Raw genomic sequence first — 21,355 nt, forward strand, 5'->3', positions numbered from 1 at the left:
AGGAAAGGGGGAGGAAATAACATATTCTGTTAAACAAGCTTAATATGCAACTGTAAGTATTTTATCATTCATACTACAGGAGTGTCTTTTGCAAATGAGATTATAGATTTGCTTGCAAATAGTAAGCCTGCTAAACAATTATAAAGTCCTATTGTTTTTTAAAAAATAAAAGCTAGTGCATGATATTGGCAGCCATCTCCACGGAAATCTTGAGCTTCCAAGAAGATACTATGTATGAAGAAATATGCAGTTCCCTCTGCTAGATGGGAATTTGCAATAAAGAATAAAAATTTCTCTCTGAGTTCTTCCATGAATTAAGAGATTGGCTTGCTGGATTGTAACTGGTGAGTTTGAGGATGCTGTTTAACGTGTAGAATCATCAGATTTTTTGACTGTTCCACAGAGTTCTCCCCTGGGGACCAGGACAGACTTAAACACGACCGTGGGCCAAGCAAATGCTCCTCCAGCTCTGATACTTGTCACTGTGGCACATCTGTGCTGCCACCGTTCATTCGACTCCCCTCCACCCTTCATCCAAAGAGTCCAGAAAGCCCTGCAGTCGCAGGGGAAGCTGAGGTCACTTATGTTTAGATCAGTTCTGCAGGACACAGCAAAATCCAAAATGGATTGTGACCTGCTGATAATCTTTCACAGCTAACCAAGTGATCATTGATTAAAAATAGCTTTGAACATGTATCACGCATCTATTTCAGGCCTCATTTTATTTGGAATGCAAATCCTGCTGGAAGCCGGAGCTCTACGAGCAGCAGCTGGAAATCGACTCAGGCGTTCCAGCCAATTCACATCAGGCCCAGTTGGCAGAATTAGTGCCATTCTGCGGTCTCGGTGAAGGAGAGATAGTTAATTATGCCCCCACTGCCCAGTGGTTTCTATTATGGACACATCTGGACTGAAAAGCTCATTTGAAATCTCCCAGTTTTGCTGCTTCCCAGAGTCTACATCCAGTTAAAAAAAAAAAAAAAAGACTGATCCACAATGAGGAGAGAGGGCGAGTATGCAAACGACTTGCCCATGGAGCCCAGGTAGGCATTAATGAAAGCCTATCCTGGTTTCAAAGGCCCTTTCATGCCTCCTGTGCTGGGGTTTCCATCAGCGTTGCCTACCCATTCCTAAAATACAGTATTTGGACAGGTTTCTTGGTAAATAATAAATAAAACACATGCCTGCACCTCAGGGCTAAGGAGTTTAGTTTCCACGGTGCCCTCGACTACTGCAGGCTGTGATATTTCCATTTCTCCGAGAGGAAAGTGGGCTGGGACCTTGTCTGTTTTGAACAGAAAACCTTTGAAGAATGTCTATGCCCTGCATCAAGAGACACAGCTGTTTGTGCCGAGGAAAACTTCCTTCCAAATTGATGGCTGACTCCTGTTCTGGGAGCGGGAATGTGCCAGTGAAGACGTCTCTGTTGGAGGTATCATCTTGAGAACAAAATTAACACAGATCAACAGACAAACCCAGGCTGGCCATTTGAATCCTCCCAGGCTTTGATTTGAGCAAACAGGCCCCTCCCTTCCTTTTCTCCTTCCTTCCTTCCTTTCTTTCTTTTTCTTCTTATCTATTTTAATTTTTTATTATTCATATTTATGAGGTTTGGTATAATAATTCAATACATGTATACAATGTATAATAATCAAATCAGGGTAATTAGAATTTCCTCATCCTTAAATATTTATCATTTCTTTGTACTAGGCAAACTCCTCTCTTCTAGTGACTATTTTCTTCTATGAAATCAATATATATATATATATATATATATATATATTTTTTTTTTTTTTTTGCTTTCACATGAGTGTCTTTCTACCCCTGGCTTAAGACTTAACAAGATGTCTATTGGCCACTTTCTATTGCACTTAAACCTGAAATAACCCAGATCTCTAACTTCCCTTTGGTTCACTCCAACAGCTTTCCGTGAGACCACAGTTCAAGGGAAGCAGCTCAGAGGAGGCAGAGCCAGATGGGAAGCTAGCAGCAGGCTCATGTTGGTGTACCAAGTATCCCTACACAAGGCAGTGTCAGAAGAACTGGAAAGCTATTACCTTATCTCCATCCTCCCCCAAAGTGCCTGATACCAAGATTTATTTTTAATTCATTTCTGTATGCCAAACCTTTCAAGGCTTTATCCTCAATAAAATATAAATGCTCTCAGGAGGGGTTAACTATACCTGATGGTGACTGTGTTTCCAAACTTTTTCTGACAGTAGGAATTCTGATCAAGGAAGAAAAGTTGAAGTAGAGGGGGTGAGAAGCACCTGTCTCCAAAGGAAGGCAATATAATTAAGGATACTGAAAATAAACTCCACTAGAGACCTTATTAATAATTTTGCCTGGAACTAACCTGGCTTAGTCTGCTCTAATTTGCATAAACTACTTGATTGATGGATCAGCTTCCTAGAAATCAGTCTTTGATAAGATTGAGGAAAATCAATCAGCTGAGGAAGTTGAAAAATATAGAGAACAATATGTAAGTTTAATTTTTAAGGAGATTCTGAGCTGTTAGGTCTGCCCAAACAATGTGTCAATTAATGCAAGAGATCATGCATCTCCATTCCAGGGAAGCTTTTAAACAGTCTAAATTCATTTCTGACATTAGCACTAGAGAGGGTATTTTTACCTTAGCCAGGTATTGGAACTAGAGTGAGCCAGGGGTCCATTGCTACTCTAAGGTTCTGATCATTTGTTCAATTATCTCATAAATGCTCATGATTCTGACCACAAGTGCTAAAGTTAGTGTGATATCACAATGACCAAATCAGGAACACAGGTGCCCACAACTCACAGTGTCAGAAAGCCAGGCTACAACTTCTCTGTTCTAATTCCAACATAGAAACCCTTCAGAGGCATGGTCACTAGTCAGGACTTCTGACTCTAGAAACATTCTCTACCTGATTTGCTCAAAGTCCATGGGATAAAAGGCAGTAGCTTTAGAAAGCACCCCTTCCTTGCATTTCACCCCCCTGAAATCAAATGCTAAGACTGAATGCTACTTACTGTTCAAGCTAGAGAACAAAGTCAAGGAAGGGAATGACAAGTTGGGATCAGATTTGGAAATTAGGTGAAATCCAGAGATGCTTAATAGTAAGGATTTGAAATTTTCTATTAGAGTTTAGACAAATATTTTTTTCTCTGGGTCTTGATTTCTTTATCATTAAAAAGAGGAAAAATGTTTTGATTTTATAGGTTTGTTTCAAATATTAGATGAGATATATTTTGTAAATCTCCTAAAAGAATAATTGGCAATTACCAGGTGCTCAACAAAAATCTGTTTTTCTCTCTTTTTTATCATTAGACAGGGAACACACATGTATGCAAATATTAATAATATGAATCAGACATAAAATGCAACCACTCAAATAGCCTTAAAATTAAAATAATCAGTCACTCACTACTTCAGGCAAAACTGTCTTCCCTATCTTCAATTAGGACATGGGTTTAAGTCCTAGGACAGAAACGGGTGAATATGTTGTATATTTACCTATTCCTCCTTTTAATATTCATGGCAGACATCAGTAATCAATTATAACAGTCCTGTCTATGAAGCCCAGATGCGGTCTTGAAAGTCTTTTACCACACAGGCCTCTTTATATGCTAACAAACATAGTATATGCATTGAAACAAACTTGGTAAATTTATCACAGGTCACAAACTTCCTTAAGCCTGCAAATGAAGTTGCTTTCAGAGATGATTAAGTGGGTTCCTCAGTGAATGGGGAGTGTGGCCAGAAACAAAGGCAGACCCTAAGGGTGCCCCAGCTCTGTTCAGTCAGAGCTATACTAATCCAAGAGTCTGTGCTCTCTGGGGAGTGAAGGCCAAGCTAGTAATGAAAGAGCCGATGCCTGAATTATGTCTGGTGCCCTGGAGGTGGGCCTACCACCCACAGTGTCCAGACAGGGCCATCAGATTGTTTGCAAAAGCCAGATTATTTCCCTGATTTAAGAAGCATGAAACTAACTATTATAGTGTTTCTCTCCCAAGGTGATGGGCAAAGGCTCTGATGAGAAAGTCCATATGAAGCTCAAGTCAGTGGGGGGAAACCTGACATTGGTGCCTGTAGGTCTGTCAGCTGAGACCTCATGAGCACCAAGGCCAGAAGACCAGGGCTAGTGGTGGAGATCCTCACCCCCTGTGCTCACAGAAGGACACCAAACACTTTTGCTGATGAAGGCCTCTGCTAAAACTCATTATTGATCCACAGCTTTTGGCAGGCCAAAAGCATGTTCACTTGCTGCAGAATCGCCTTAGCCCCTGCTGGGCAAAATCACGATGGGGTTTGAGCTGATTCCACAGCAGGAATGGGTTATATTCTGATTGCCTTTTCTTATAAAAAGCCTTTTTACTTGGAATCTTAAATGAAATTGTTACTCACTACACTCAGTCCCCCCGCCCCCGCCCCTAATATTTTTTTAAGAGTGTTTTTCTTTGTAGAGTCAAGAATAGGAGCTAGGAAATGGAACTCCTACAAATGGAATGGAGGGTTGGTTTTGTTCAGTTTGGGATTTTAGCCCTGAAACCTGCTACATGGTCCCTTCACTTCCTTTCCCAGAGGGAGAAGTCAAGACGCAGCTGAAATCACAAGGAGGTGAGGGGTTTAGGAAGCCCTGCAGAGGCTGCCAGAGACCAAGGATGCAAAGCAAGGAGCAGTGCTCATCAGGAAGGAAGTGTTATGTGGAGGTAAAAGGAAGAGACAGTGAGTGGTGTGGTTGGGAGACTGAGCAAATAAGTAAATATACTGAAGATAATACTGGTGTGGCAATTATGCTTTTATTACATGTATATGCATGTATGCATACACAGAAATAGTTATAGATGTTTCTATGTGTAATATTTGTGTGTGTATACACACACACACAGAGAGATAGATATACATGAAAAATGTGTATATTTCCTAACTCTGTCCACTGTGTAGACCTGAAAACAGTGACCCTCCTAAGTAGCAATTAGTATACTAGGTATGCAGGTCTTGGTTTCTAAATATTATCCTTTACTAAAAGGAACCAAAAAAACCTTAGAAAAATGACTGGTTCCAGGCTGCAAAAGGTAATGTACAAGTTGAATTTGAAACATCCTGTGCCAGAAAATAAGAAAATGTTCCATGAAAATGAGGATACATCACAAGGACAAAGTCAGCTTGAAAGGGACAAATTTGGAATAATTTAAGCATGAGAAAGGATAGTTGTGGGTTATACCTTTTACCTAAGATTAGAACCTGAAGATCCATACTGATGTAAGTAAATGAATAAATAATTGAGAGATAACAAAAGCTCTTTCTTATAAGAGAATGTCCACTATTAAAAATAGAAGACGTGATAGAAATAGATACTATCATTTGGCAACCAGTATAAAAGTAGTTAATTCCCTTAGTGGATGCTGAAGCCAGTAGTTTGGAAATTTGATAAGGGAAAGGATCTTGATGAATCTCAGAATATGTCCCCACAAAACTAATCAGTTGCAAGAGAAAAAACATTGAATTTAAGGCAGAGATACCTGACAAGGTGACAACAGTTGTCTCCACGTGAGGCTCTGAGAAGAGCAAAGCGGCATAACAGTAGGATTACTGCCAAGAAGGCGCAGTCTCAGGATGGTCAGGAGAAAGCATCAGACAAGCCTGGGTTGGAGGTCATCCAACAGAATTTTACAACTGTCAAGTACATGAAAGACAGGGATAGACAGTGGAGCTGCAGCAGTATGAAGAAGTCCGAAGAGATGCAGCAACTAAATGCAACATATGTTCTTGGACAGTGTTCTGGAACACAAAGGAGAGAGGAATTTGGAGGATTGTTGGCAAATTTTGAATGAGGTCTATGACTGGACAGTATTATACCAATTAAGTGTCCCTGTTTGGGGGACCTACTAGATTATGTGGGAGTGGAATCATATCACATTTTTAGCTCGCTCTCAAAAAGTTTCAGAAAAAAAGACAAATAATAGGTCTATTAGAGAGAAAATGAATGATAGAGAAAAATGCAATAAAATATTAACAATTAGAAAATCTGGTGAAGGGATATGGGAATTCTTGGTATTATTCCAAAAATCTTGAAATGATCAGAAATTCAATAAAAGAAAGTCTATTATATGTAATGCATATGCACACATATATACATGCATACACACACTGAAGGAAGTGCAAACTAAAACTATAGTGAGGTTCCATGACGTACCCACAAAAATGACTAAATTAAAAACACTACAACATCAATATTAGGATATGGAGGAACTGGAACTCTCACACACTGTTAGTGGAGTGTACAATGTTACAACCACTTTGGGGGAAAAAAATCTATCAGTTTCTTACAAAACTAAACATTCCTGCGACCCAGCAATTCCGTTTCTAGGTAATTTTCCCAAGAGAAATGAAAATGTATGCTCACAACAACTTGCACAAGAATTTTCAGAGAAGTTTTATTCATTACAACCAAAACCAGAAATGGGTTATCCATCAAAAGGATATTTACACCATGCAATACTACTGAAGAATAAGAAGGAACAAAATACTCATACAAATGGTGACAGCTGGATCACAAAAAAAATGCTGAGGAAAAGAAGCCTATAAAATGACATACTGGCCAGGTGCGGTGGCACATGCCTGTAATTCCAGTGGCTTGGGAGACTGAGGCAGGAGGATCAGAGTTCAAAGTCAGCCAAAGCAAGGGGCTAAGCAACTCAGTGAGAGTTGTCTCTAAATCAAATACAAAATAAGGCTCAGTAATCGAGTGCCCCTGAGTTCAATCCCCAGTATCCCTCCCATAAAAGATATGTTGAATCATTGAATCGTTCCATTTATGTGAAGTTCTAGAACAGGTGTCTCTGATGAGAGGAAATATCACAGCAGTAGTTGCCAGGAGGGATGGATAGGGAAGTGGGAAAGAGCCCCAGGGAAAGGACCTGAGGGTACTCTTAGGTATGATCACGTCCTCTCTTAATAGAAGTTTGAGTTGCACAGATAACAGCACTAGTCAAAACTCATCAAATGGTTCATTGACGATTGGCACATTTTCATGTGTGTAAAAAAAATTACCTCAAAAGGAAAGAAAAAGAACAACAAACAAATATCAACTGTGAATATTGCTAGACATACTGAAGTATTCAGGGTAAAGTGTGTCAATGTCAGCGACCTATTTTGAAATGCATCTTACAAATAAGGTGGATAAATGTGTGCTTGAGAGAGAAATAGATATGGAAGGAAGCAAGTATCATGAAATGTTAAGCAGAGAATCTAGATGATGGATATTGAGGGTTCTTTGTGATTTTTAAAAATCTTTTTTGTATATTTGAAATCCCATAACAAAATGCTGGGGGAATACACACACACACACACACACACACACACACACACACATTTAAAACAAAAAAACTCTTGCTATGGACTAAAAGTTTGGAGCCACTATAGTGAAAACAGTGTAATGCAAAGCAGTTGGATGAGCTGACATCCTGAACCAGTCACTCTGGACTATTCTCCCTAGTGTGAGTCCTGAGTAAAATGAGACCCAGGAACATCGATGGGTCAGTTTTTCCCATAATCCTTAAAGTTAGGTAGCCCTCAGAATGACTACTACTCTTTTTGAACATTTATCGGGAAAACACTATAGAACACCAATTCATCTAACCATTTCTATTTTGTCTTCTCCTGAAAGTATTGCCAGTTAACAAAATCGCATGAAACAGCTTCCTGGATATAACCGAATGTTCCTTCATATCTACTGTAGGTCAACTGTTATCTACAAAGGACTATACATCAGAATTAAATATATCACTCTATATATTAGTATATTTTTCTATTAGTATATTTTTGTGGTAATGCACAATACTCTTTACATAGTGTTCCACTACTTGCTGTTTTCTCATTATACCCTTAGACATCTTCCCACGTCAATATATATATAAATTATATTGTCTGTAAAATGGAAATAAGTTTGTTGTGAAGACTAGTTTAGTTAATACTTATAAATAATGTAGAACTCTGTCTAGCACATAGTAATTGCTTAATTAAGATTAGCTGTTGTTATTCCATTGAAAAAGTGTTCTATAATTTGTATAATCAATTGACGAGCATGGAGGTTGCTGCCAGTTTTCCCTTACTATAAATAACATGGAATCCAACAATCTTTCATGTAATCTTAACACATGTAATATTACAAGGAAAAATTCCTCAACATTGAGCTTATGGATCAGAGAGAATATACATTGTGCCAGTTATATATCCATTGTCTCTCAGCCAAAGACCATCCTCCTATACCTTCCTCTATGACCCAGGGTAGAAGCCTATAAACTTCTTTTGCCAGGCTGATTTGCCAGTTGGCTTCTTTCCTATTTCTTCTAGGAAGATATTGCCAAATCAACCTCCAAAATGGCGGCATGAGTTTGTACTCTCACAACAATATATGAAAGAGTCTCCTTCCCTACCTGTGGCATTAAAACACACAAACAAACAAAAAAAGCAAAACAAAGAAATAACTATAGGGCCCCATTCAAGACTTTCTGAGTACAGTTCTATAAGGGTGGTGCCTGGGCTTCTGTGTTTTCTAAAGGCACAAGAAGTGATTCCAGTGCACAACCAGATAAGAACTATTGTTTTAGATCTTGATTCTTGTCATGTGGTCCCTAGACTGCCAGGATTAGTACTACCTGGGAGTTTGTTTAAAATGCAGAATTTCAGAAGCTACATTCTAACAACATCCCCTGAGGGTTCAAAAGCACATGAAACTCTGAGAAACAATCCTCTATAAAGATGCTGCAATAGAGGAGCAGCGACAAAGCCAGGTTTTGCCATACCTAAAGTTTATATAATTTGGAGAGCCCATTTTTACCAAAAAAGAACAATGTAAAAAAATTTTTAAAAACCTGAGGGCTGGGGCTGTAGCTCAGTGGTAGGGCATTTGCCTTGCATGCATGAGGCACTGGGTTCAATCCTCAACACCACATAAAAATAAAATAAATAAGAGGTTGGAGGGAAGGGAGGGGGCATGGGGTTATTAATGATAGTGGAATGTAATAATCATTATTATCCAAACTACAGGCATGAAGACATGAATTGTGTGAATATACTGTGTACACAACCAGAGATATGAAAAATTGTGCTCTATATGTGTAATAAGAATTGTAATGCATTCTGCTGTCATACATAAATTAAAAAAATAAAATATAGATATTGTATTTTTATTTTACCTACAATTAAAAAAATTTTTTTAAACTGAGCACAAATTGAATACTTATTTAAAACAAAGTAATGTAATAAATATTTTAAAAGCTGAAAAATACCATACACATCACGAAATCCAGAAAAACATACTTACTAGTAAATTTCCTAAAGCATTTTTATGTTTTTCTAAGCATTTAGCTGTTTTCTCCTATGAAAATTTTTTTCTATGATATTTCTATAAACAGGTGAGAAAGATAACTCAGTTGGCTATAAATTCTTTTTTATTATTGATTATTTAGAAAAGTTTTTTTCAACTTCCAACTCATTATAATGTATACAATTTTTTGAGTTTTTTCTAACTTGGGATAAGCTCTATCCAGTTTCTTTCAAAGGAACCATAAGAGCGATGGCATTTGGGGCTTCTTGTACAGTAGCTAGTTTTATGTGCCCTTTGAGCCAAAGGCATGCCTTAGCCAGGTGTAATCCATGTCCTGTACACACATTACCTTCACCTTCCTCTGCTCTTTCAGGCTTTGTCCCAGGGGGTTCCAATTACATAAATTTCTTTACCTCTCTGCAGTCATTTCATCTTTTTAAATTTTTTTGTACCAGGGATTGTACTCAGGGGCACTTAACCACTGATCTACCAAACTCCAAACCCCCCCTTTTTTTTTTTTTTTTTTTTTGAGACAGGTCTTCATTAAATTGCTGAGCCTAGTTTTGAACTTGAGATCCTCCTGCCTCAGGCTCCCAGGCCACAGGGATTACAGGATTACAGGTGTGTGCCACCAGCTTTATCTGTATTTTCTTTGCTATTATGATTCTGTTTCCTGTCCTTATGATTTTGACTATCAGAATCTTTAGCTTCTGTTGTGAAAAAAAAAAGAGTTTTCAACATTTTGAAATTTCCATTGGTCTTCCCTTTAGGTTAGGTCTTCAGTTTCCAATAGGATATTTCCTCCCTTTTGAATTTCAGTATGATCAACCATTCTGAAAATAGATACAAAATTAATCTGAAATTAAGGAACACACCGGAGCAAGTCAAACACATTCTAAATGTGACTATAATATATTGAGCTACATAATCATGTAAATTACTCTTATAGTATATGTTTTCCTCACTGATGAATATAGGACTTCTGTCTCTACGAGCCATGATTCCACAGGACTAATGAATTGCATCTCTGATATACTGAGACTTATTTTGAGATGCGTAAAACCTGCAACATCACACACAGACTTACTGTTTGAATACTATTAAAGTTTTTTGTCCCTTCAAACTCAAGAATTCTGATAGATTCTATTTTGAGCAATTGAAATCAAAACAATTAAGAACTGTGTACTTAAGTGTATATGCCACATTATTCAGTATATTTCTGACAGAACATTTCCATTTTGTTTAGGCATTATTGTGAATCATCCATTTATCATTTTATATGTCTGATGATGGAGAATTTTCCACAGACTGGCTTCTGGTTCTATACATTTTGAGTCTTGTTTCTTTTTGATTCCTCAGATGCATCTCATGCCAAGTGTTATAGAACACGCTTATTCCATGACACCAAAGGTGGCCCTGGACCTTCATGCCACAGTACTGAATGAGCCAGCACAATGTGTGGTGGCTCTATTCCTGGCAGCCATGTCTGTACTAGGATGCTTGGCAACACTACAACTCCACATGGAGTAACTCTAAACTACACAGAGATATAGCAACATGCCCAAATCAACAGGTCCCCATTTTAATTTCCCTTTATTTGGATCCACAAAATGCCTGCAGACACTTCCAGACCACCTCACACCTAGGAAATTGTGATGCGTGGAAAAAGGAAGTAGAAAGAAAAACAAAAATGTCATAACCAATTTCAGTTGAACTATCTTACTTTTGAAACTTTACAAAAATGTGACCATGTAAAAGACATGGATGGAGCCCCTCTTAGGGCTTTTGAAAGAAGCTGTGTAAGCAAGAGTCCTGAGGCTTAAATTTTGTTAAGTTCACAGTCACTTTAATCTGTTTCTACAGAGGAACACATAGAATCAAAATGATAGAACAGAAATATATCTACAGAGATCATCCAGTCCAACCTATTTTTGATGTAAAGATGGGGAAACTGAGGCTCTTAGAGTTGAGTTCCCCAGGATACCCACAGCGGATAACAGAACTGAGACTAGAATTTGGACTCTGAATCCAGTGTACTTTCTCTCAAATGCTTCTAGCTTTGTAGTTTTCCCTACGATCCTTATATTTTGAGAGCTAAATTTATGCCCAATGTGTATTGAAGGAAATAAGATGTTGGAAGAGGTGTCACTCTAGATTTCACTCAGGCAAAGTACCCAATAAACACCTTTTAGCCCTGGGATCAGTCTTATAACCTCTTATAAAGTACTTGGCAGCAGAGATATTTTGCGGAGCCATTGAATCCTAGATGACAAAGAAAAAAAAATCCCTTGCCTAAGTCATAACACAAATGTTGATGAGATATTGTTGATGCCAAAATAAGCATTCTCCACCCGCCCCCAAAAAGGATTACTGACTGCTAATACTAATGCTAATGTTGGTGTATTACAAGTGTTTCATGCTGTGGCTCTATTTTGATTTGTGCCTTGAGAAACATATTTCATATCCCTCACAAATTACAGTATCTATTCAATTTTATGGGCCACAGTATGTTCCTATACTAATATTTCAATTCAGTCACTTCCACAGTGAAGATTTATTTTGTCTGACAATTCACACAGGCCACCATGTAATTAAAAATGACTTAAATATCAGATTACCTGGGCCATACTTTCTGTTCATGCAAGGATCACTTCTTAAGTGTCCTTACTGTTCCGGACACCGTGCTACCGGAGAACGGTGAAGAGAAGATACCAAGATGAATGAGTCAAGCCGTTTGCCCTCAGGGTGTTCTTAGAGAAGTGGGGAGAAACAGAAAAAACATTCACCTGGCCCAATCATCACAATGCAATATGGTGGAGTCTGACAGCGCAGAGAGGGGAACAGTAATTCTGCCAGGAGAGGACTTCAACTTGGCTTTAAGAGCTCACAGAAAGACCAGCATATGCAAAGTTGTGGAGACATGAAGGAGGTGTTTGGAAGTCTCCTACACATTTATTTGGGTGTAACCTAGAATACCCAAGACCTGGGAGGTGGGAACAGAAGAAAAGCTGAAATGTACAGAGTGTCATCTCAGCCTGGGAAGACTTTGCATGCCATGCTAAGGAGTTTGAACTTGCTTCAGTAGGAAAGAGTAAGCTTCTAGGTAGCAATGCGACATAATTGGATCTGTGTTTAGGATAACCAAGTACAGGGAGCATGGAGTGATCATGCTGCACACAGCAAGAGATAAAGGGCAGGGCTTATGAAAATCTCAGTAACTGTGGTGACAGCATCTGCTGGCCAAGGATCTCAACAGGGCTCTTCTGATAACCATCTCATCATCAAAGGCTGTCACTAAAAAGGCCAGGACTGGAAAACAAAACCAGAGCTCCCCTCTTCTCATTTCATGCAGCAAGCAGTTGTTCACAATGTAAAATTCCCAGGTCATTTTGATAAGTGAATGATGTGTCCCAGGATGACTTACATTTGGTCTTTTTCCTCTACTTCTTTCTAATGACTCCACATGCCGTTCTTTTTCTCTTTTATAATCAGTGCGATGAGCTCTACATGGGCCAATAATTATGATTTGTAAAGACAACAATGATGTAAGAAGCTTGTGATCTAAGTCTCAAAGCTCCTCTCTTTTAAATCAAACAGAAAAACCAAAATCCCTTGGCCCAATGAGAACCAAAAGAGTCAGCTTATTACTAGGCCAGCAAGCATCCTATAATCCCCCAAATTCAGAGTTCACTGGATTGGAAGGAAAAAGGAAAAAAAAAAAAAAGATTTAACATTTGGATAAATGGGGCCTCTGTTCCCATCCCAAATCTATACCTTGGGAATGGACTACCAGGGCATGACTATGGTGAACAGGCTCACAAAGCTAACTCCATTCACTAGATATTGGAATGGAGAGGTCTGCAGCAAGACAAAGGGAGAATTTCCTATCTCTTTCCCATGAGGAGCTCTCTGCTCTGGGAGGAGTCTCCCAAAAGAGAAAAATGGCCTTCATGTCTAGCAGTGAATGTCAAGGTGGAAGCCACAGGTCTTTCCTCAGACACAGTAATCCCTGTCAGTCAAATGTGGCCAAGGAATGGTGCAGATTCTGACCAACAGTATTAATCATCTCCCTGCTATCAGAAAGGGCCAGAAGGAGGATAGAGAGGGGCAGAATTGCCTCCACAGCATCTCCAAAGTGGGGCAGACATGTTGTATGGAAGGCAGGGTTTGCCAGATAAAGTACAGAAGCCCAGTTAAATTTTAATTTCAGATACATAGAAAAACCATCCTGAAGTATATCCTTAATATAGCATGGGACATACACTTTAAAATGCATTATTTGCCTTAAAACCAGATTAAACTGGACATGCTATACGCTGATAAGTCTGACATGACAAACTTACTAGAAGAATCTTACTCCATGGTAGAGTTATTCGAATCTCCCCATCTGAATTAGAATCTCAGAATTTTTGAACTTTAAAACCACTTTGTCCGTCAGCTTAAATTTATCCAGAATAAAAGTGAAGAGACCCAAAGAACTGCAATAACTGACCCCAAGTCACTCTGCTAATTAATGACAGACGGGGAAATAAATCCATCTCCAGGTTCCTATTGCAGTGTTCTTTCTCCTCTGCCACCCTAAGCCCCTTTGTCCCTTGGCTCACTAGCTCCCAAATTACTCGAAAATTCCCTAAAGGCAAAAGAATTATTTTTTAATATCTTCTCCCAATGCTTTATGAGCCCTGGCAGCACAATCAATGTTGTGGAGTGGCTGGCCACATGGTTAAATTACCTGGATGACAGCCACCACTTTCTGCTTCACCCACTCCTTCTGTGTTCTGTGCATGTGAGCCTGGCTTTTTGGTCATGGGGAAATTGGCACAGCCTTTAGCCAGGTGTGAAAATTGTCCTAGTCCCCCCAGGAGGCTGTGAAGTGTAGCTTTCTGAATAGGATACAGCCTTTGGGAAGGATCCTGAGGTAATGGATTCAAGGAAAACACAGCTGAGACCTGGGCACTTGTGTGAAAGGCAATCTTATTTTAATTGGGAACTTGGGCTTCCTTCACAGGAAACCTTTGGCCAGAGCTGCCTGCAAAGAGCCACCTGGACTTTTTAAGATTCCTTTCTCTCCTTTCCCTTGCCTCCCTCTTGTGGACAAGCAGGCAAGTAGTTAGTACAATGGGGGTGAGATGAGGAGACCTCAACAGATGCACAGACTGACCCCAACGTCATCATCACTCACCACATTGGTTGGGCCAGGCTTTAACAGATCTGTGAGCCGGATGATTTTCAGTCTTTCCTCATGTCTCACAACTCACACTACTATGCCTTATTCTTAATCCCCAGAACCCTGATCTCTTCTTTCCCCAACCTCTCCCTAACTCCATCTCCACATAGCCAACCTCCTTCCAGGATAACCCAACAAAGCTAGATTTCTTGGAGTTCCAAGGTCCTGAACAAATAATACCTTACTTTTCCAGGGAACAAGTTTCATCATTCCAATCAGAAGACACATTCTTTAAGCAGGAAACTAAGATGCTTGATGATGGTAATAACATTTATTTAGTGTTTGGTGGATATTTCCTTTGCTAAGAATTCAATACACGTTATCTCACTTAAATTTATAACCCATACAGCAAAGCAATGAGGCAAATACTGTGCTTGCATACATTTTACAGATGAGGAAACTGAGGTCTAGGAACCTTATATGGCTCATACAAGCTTTTACTCCATATGGTGGAATTGGACTTCATACTCAAGAAGATCTGGCTCTAAATTCTAAAAAACCTTATCCAAATGAACGTTCTATAATAGTGGAAATGTTCTGCATTTTCCAATATGGTAAACCCCAGCCACAAGTAGCTACTGAGCGTTTGAAATGTGACTATTGCAACTGAGGAATTGAATTTTTAATTTTGTCTACTTTGTATTTAGGCAGCCACAGGTGACCAGTAGCTACTCTACTGAATAAGACAGTCTACAATAAAACCCCATGTTATTCCAGTGACCTGCTGCCCACATCCACCATCCCCATACATGCTCACATGCATCCCGACTGTGTTAAGGAGGTATTTCATTCACATCATCCCCTTGGCCCTCAACTTCACCTAGATTTAAGGTGGGCTCACTGGAAAATTGATAGTTGACTTATGTCTTCATAGATGCAATAAGGCAAGGGAATATGAATCTGTAATATAAAAGATATGGGCTCTTCTCCCCGCTCTGCTGGTGACAAATCACATCATTTTTCTGGACCTATACAAGAACAGAGCCATCCTCCATGATCTCAAAGATCACTTACAGCTTTAACATTCTGCAGTAGGAAAGTGTCCCACAGAGCCCCTCCCCCACCCCAAGGTGGCACACGGAAAACAAGAGCCCCAGGTGATGAGTCTGGCACCAACAGTGATTACCTGGAGGAATCGTCGGCAAGCATGCTTGATTGTACACATCCAACACCCCATAATATATAGGGCTCTTTTTTTAGAACCCTAATCAGAGATTCCATTTGCATAATTAACATCTTTAGGAATAATTGCAAATGACACATCTGTTCACCATCACCCCCTTCTTGGCAAACTATGTGTTATAAACAGTTTCTTTAGCTCTGTAAACACTTGGTGCCTGTCATTTGCTTGTTGCTTGAGACACTTTCCACCTTGGGGAGGTGATGACCCTGGGTGGCCTATCCACTTGCAGTCCCATTCCTTCTTCCAGGGATGATCAATTCAGAGCAGGACCTGCTAACAAACTCTCCATTTTGTCTGGCCACAGAGCATAAGTTCCTAACCTCAGCTCCCTGGACCAAGCTTCGGAGGATTCATGGCATTTTATGAAATTGGGTGAAAATACTTGTGTGTGTGTGTGTGTGTGTGTGTGTGTGTGTGTTCCAGGAAGGCATTTGGGGCTTCTGATTTTTTCCATAACTCAAGAAATGGTTAAGAACCACATACTATGATCCCATTCATATGAAAGTACAGAATTAGGAACACAATAGGGACAGATGTAACTTAATGTTACTTAAAAATGGAGATATGGGGAATGGGAAAATGGGGTGATAGCTAAAGGATATGAGATTTCTTCAGAGGATAAAAATGTAATAAAATTGGCTGTGATGCAGCTATACATATATGTGAGTATATTAAAAACCATAGAACTTTATTGTATGGGAACTATATCTCAATAAGAGTGTTTTAGAAAATAGTTCAGTACTCCTGCTTAGAGAAAAAAAAAAGGCTGAGGTATATAGGTACCTATAGGTCATGTTCCCAAAAAGTCTTGAGTGCCTTTTTTGATGCAAGGTTATCTTTATGGGAGGGCCTTTAGAGGGGATTAATGTTATCAGGAAGGCTTTCCAGACCAGTGCTTCTCAAACTTCAATGAGCATGTGAGCTACTTACTGATCTTATTAAAATTCAGTGGGTCCAAGATTCTCCTGGTAGTTAGTTCAATGAACACACTCTTGAGTAAAAAGATTCTAGACCAAAAAAAAAAAAAAAAAAGTTAGCTTCCTCTTGTCTCCTTACTGATGCATGCAATCTAGCCCCTTATGACAATATATAATTTCCTAAGATATATTGTCCTAGGTAAATTTTATACCTGATTAGAACTTTCTCCCCAGGTAACTTCTCTGGTCTCTTTTCTAAGCTAAGTTAAAGAGCAGTTGAGCCAGGCATGGTGGCATACACCTGTAATCCCAATGGCTCAGGAGGTTGAGGCAGGAAATTATGGGTTAAAAACCAGCATCAGCAACTTAGCGAGGCCCTAAGCAACTCAGTGAGACCCTGACTCTAAATAAAATACAAAAAAGGACTGGGGATGGGGCTTGGTAGTTGAGTGCCCTTGAGTTGAATCCTCAGTACAGGAAAAAAAAAAAAGAACTGAGCTGACCCAAACAGCTTAAGGGTCCCCTTTATCTTTCTCCTTAAAGTCAAAGTCAGAGATAGGTCCAATCAGTCCATTTGTTTTATTTCCCCTTGGTTCTACACTGACTCAACTTATCCCTTCAGAATGAGGTTGCCTCTGCAAAAGGCATGCCTCATTCAAATATAACTTAGACAAAATAAGCTCTTCCATCCATGGGTCCTAAATGTGGAATTTCTTTTTTGGTTTTGTTTCGTTGCAATGCTGGGGATAGAACCCAGAGCCTCAGACATGCTAGACAAACACTCTAGCAAACAAGCTACATTCATCCAATTGCAGGTTTCCTTTCCCCAGTATTGGATAAAGAAGCATAGAATCTTGATGCTGATTTTGAACTAAAGGGTGTTCATCTAAAGAGAGAGGACTACAGATAGTCTACATAAAACAAGCTGCCTCAAAAAAACAAACAAAAAGGCCCCTTTGCTATATTAGCCAAACAGAACAATCATAATAGATGCAGGGACTGAGGGATCACAATGTTTTACAACAACTCTCATCAAGAGGCAGAGTCTCTTTCTCCACCCTGAATCGGCATCAGCCCTATGACTTGTGACCAATCAGATGTGGCAGAAGTGCTGCCATCTGAGATCCACAGTCAAGCCCTCAAGAGGCCCTGCAGCTTCCTCCATCTTTAAATCCTGCACTGAAACTACCATATAAAGAAACTTGTCTAGTGACATGAGAAGCTAAGTGAGGGGAACTGAGGCATCCCAGCCAACAGCCAGTACCCTCTTAAATTCTAGTTCAACACAGCCACTTAAGTGAGTCCAGGTGCAAACAGCAGAAGAACCACTCAGCCAACCTGCAGAACTGTGACATGTAATACATTACTATTTTTTAAGTCACTAAATTACAGCTGGTTTGCTGTACAATAGCAGATAACTGAAATAGAGAAGAGAAACAAGATAACATAAATGAGCCTGTTCTTTAAGAAGTGTTGGGGGTTGTTAATGAAGCCCATTCATACTTTTTCTTCTGCACATGTACACCTCTGTTCTCCATTCACTACAAGGCTGGTCTCTGTTCTTGCTTTTGTTGATGATCTACCACAAGAGGAAAGAAAAACAAATGCCCACCAAAGGGTCATTTTGTGATTTTAGTGACTTGATTTTACAGGGTGTCTTTCCTGAACTAGAACAGGGCTATAGATACGCTGTAAATTGCTGGACTTGGGATATTTCTCCCCGTTACCTCCATGTGCTATGCTTCAGGGCCAAAGTTGGGAGAGTTAAGATACCAAGGTGCCCAAGAGGAGAGAAGGGAAATCAGGATGACCACGGCAAGGATGAAGTAACAGGTGACACCAAATCCATGTCAAAGGTCCAACTTGAGGGGTGTTTTGGAGGGAGTAAAGTTTGTTTTGTTTTTGTGGTGCCAGGGATCAAACCCAGGGCCTTGCACATGCTAGGCAAGCGTTCTACCACTGAGCTACATCCTCAGCCCAAAGATCTAATTTTAATTCTCAAAGAGAAGTGGCATTGAGCCAAAAGCTGAAGGAAGACCTGGAAGAAATCAAGGCAGAGCATATACTGCATTAGAGCCCAGGCAGAGCGGGCAAAGGTCTATCACAGTTTAGAAGTGAGGTGTCCCCCCAAAGCCTCAAGTGGCAATGCAGGAATGTTCAGAGGTGAAATGTTTCGATTATGAGAGCTGTAACCCCATCAGTGGATCGATCTATCTGATAAATTAATCATCTGAATGGATTACTGGGTGGTAACTCTAGGCAAGAACTACAGGGTATGGCAGGAGGAGCTGGGCCACTGGGGGTGTGGCCTTGGACTTTATCTTATCCTTGGCTCCTCGCTTTCTCTTTTCCTGGCTACCATGGGGTGTGCAGCTTTCCTCACCATGCCCTTCCGCCATGATGTTCTGCCTCATCTTGGGCCCAGAGCAATGAAGCTGGCCAAGCACAGACGGAGACCTCTGAAAGCCTGAGCACAAAATGAACTCCTCCTCCTATAAGTTGTTCTTGTTGGGTGTTTTGATCACAGCTGCACAAAATTGACTAAAATGGGGTCTCTCTTCCCTTCCTCACTCTGCCCCAGCTCTGTCACCAGCTTCCTCAGGAGGAAGAAAATGAGGTGCTTCATGGAAATCCATTCTCACTGAAGCGTCAGTCACCCAACTCAGGGTAAGGTCCCCTGACAAAGAAACCCAACACAATATGAACCAACCAAAAAAGCCCCTAATACCCATGTGAGTATTAGGAGGGGTGGTGGGGGGGATTCCAAATATAGTCCTCCCGCTGTCTCTACAGGAGGAGATTGGGTTCTGAAGTCCTTAGATGCTCAAGACCCTTATATAAAATGGCATAGTATTTGCATATAACCTATGCACATCTTCCTATACCCTTTAAATCATCCCTAGATTACTTATAATACCTAACTCAATGTAAATACTATGTAAATTTACTGTATTGTTTTAAGGAAAAATAAGGAAAAAAAATGTCTGTACATGTTCAGTTCAGACACAATTTTTTCCCAAAATGATTTCGATCCATGTTTGGTCGACTATGGTTGCAGAGCCCTCAGATACAGAAGGCCCGTGGTACATCCATAAAGATCATGAATAAGGTTACAGGAAATAAACACAATTTGCCTGATTCAACTAGATATATAGGACATCTGACTATTGTAAGTTTCCTACAGTTTATTATTCTTTAGTCTAACCTTTGAGAAAAGATGTTGGATAGACTATTTTTAAGTGCATGATGTAACAACTTGGTAAGAGCTGGTAAAGTTGAAGAAAAGCCTTCCTGTATCCTAGCAATCCCATTCTTAGGTATTTACCCTGTAGGAAAAGCCTCACACATGGGTCTGGGAAGACCTCAGCAAGGGTTTGTATTCCAGCATTGTTTATAGTGTGGAGACATGTTTATGATAAGGTACAGTTAAGTAAATTAGGGGGTTATTCATGCAAAGTAATACAACGCAGCCGCCGAATAATTGAACTAGATCTATTAACATCAACATAAATAAATTGCAACATGATGGTGAATGTTAAAAAATTTTAAAGGATATACCACATAGGTAAATAGTAAAAACTAAATTCCAAAGGAACAATTCATACATATTATGTCTGCATATACAGTCTATAGAGTAAAAGAAATTTTAATGAACAAGAAATATAAATTAAAATGTTAAGATAGCAGTTCCCTCTGAAAAGGAGGAGAAAAAAAAGAAAACACTAGAATGGAATAACAGACATTGTAACTACAAACAACATTTTATTTTGAAAGGGAAGGGAAAGAGTGAGAGAATAGAGAATGCTAATAATGGCAAAATAGTTAACCCTTAAGAATCTGAGAAGTTGGTACATGGGTTGTCAGTTATTTTGTTTTTGTTGTTGTTTTCTTGTATGTTTAAACTATTCCATTTTTTAAAATTAAAAAATGATGGGCTGCGTGTGGTGGTGCACACCTGTAATCCCAGCAACTCAGAAGACTGAGGCAGGAGGATTGCAAGTTCAAGGCCAGCTTCAGCAATTAAGCAAGACCTTATATCAAAATTTTAAAAAATAAATAAATAAAACAGGCTGGGGATGTAGCTCAGTGGTTCTATCCCCAGTGCGCACCCCCCCCAGCCAAAAAAAAAAAAAATTTATGGACAAGAGTGCTTGCCTAGAATGTATGAGGCTTTTGGATTCGATCCCCAGCACTGAAAAGAGAGAGAGAGAGAAAGAAGAAAAAGAAAATGATGGACAGCTCACCAGCAAAGGAACCTCACCCCCTCTATAGGGACTTCCTGGGTTTATTAATGACTAATACAACCATGCACACACCATTGCTATTAAATTAAATGCTAATTCTCACCTCTCCTCATTCCCAAACAAGCTATTTTGCCTCAGTGTCCTATACATGCACCACTTCTGGTCTCTGCCAGATGACACTAGCCCCAGAAGACAGGATAAAACGCAAAGAAGGGGAAAACATGGAACCAAAGCCTTGTAAGACATGAAGAGATGCTTACTCTTTCAGAGCCCACTTTGGAAGGCTCTGTGTTTCTGTCATCTCGGGCATTCTGATGCATTCTGAGCATCTCCTCCAGATACAAGTCATTTCGCCAGCCGACAGGAGGAACAATTACTGCTGGCTTAAAAGAGTCGTTGATTTCTCTGGCGTCTATTTGCCTGCAGTTCTGGCTCTCTGACAAATCAAGTCAGATCAATTTGTACCCTAAAGA

General features: G+C 39.7%; 1 long non-coding RNA gene and 1 pseudogene across 1 annotated transcript in view; both read right to left on the reverse strand.

Moving 5' to 3' along the window:
* LOC144369495 (sigma intracellular receptor 2 pseudogene) overlaps positions 1 to 834 on the reverse strand; it is a 34,166-nt pseudogene extending 33,332 nt beyond the window's left edge.
* Positions 1 to 21,355, reverse strand: part of LOC120884894 (uncharacterized) — a 193,760-nt gene that overhangs the window by 49,112 nt on the left and 123,293 nt on the right. Inside the window, exons 7-8 of the long non-coding RNA XR_005727305.2 lie at positions 21,143 to 21,348; positions 16,652 to 16,728 (exon numbers count right to left, since the gene is read on the reverse strand). This is a non-coding gene — a long non-coding RNA (uncharacterized LOC120884894). The remainder of the gene's footprint in view (positions 1 to 16,651; positions 16,729 to 21,142; positions 21,349 to 21,355) is intronic.

The sequence above is a fragment of the Ictidomys tridecemlineatus genome, chromosome 12 (genome assembly GCF_052094955.1).
Source record: "Ictidomys tridecemlineatus isolate mIctTri1 chromosome 12, mIctTri1.hap1, whole genome shotgun sequence".
NCBI lineage: Eukaryota > Metazoa > Chordata > Mammalia > Rodentia > Sciuridae > Ictidomys > Ictidomys tridecemlineatus.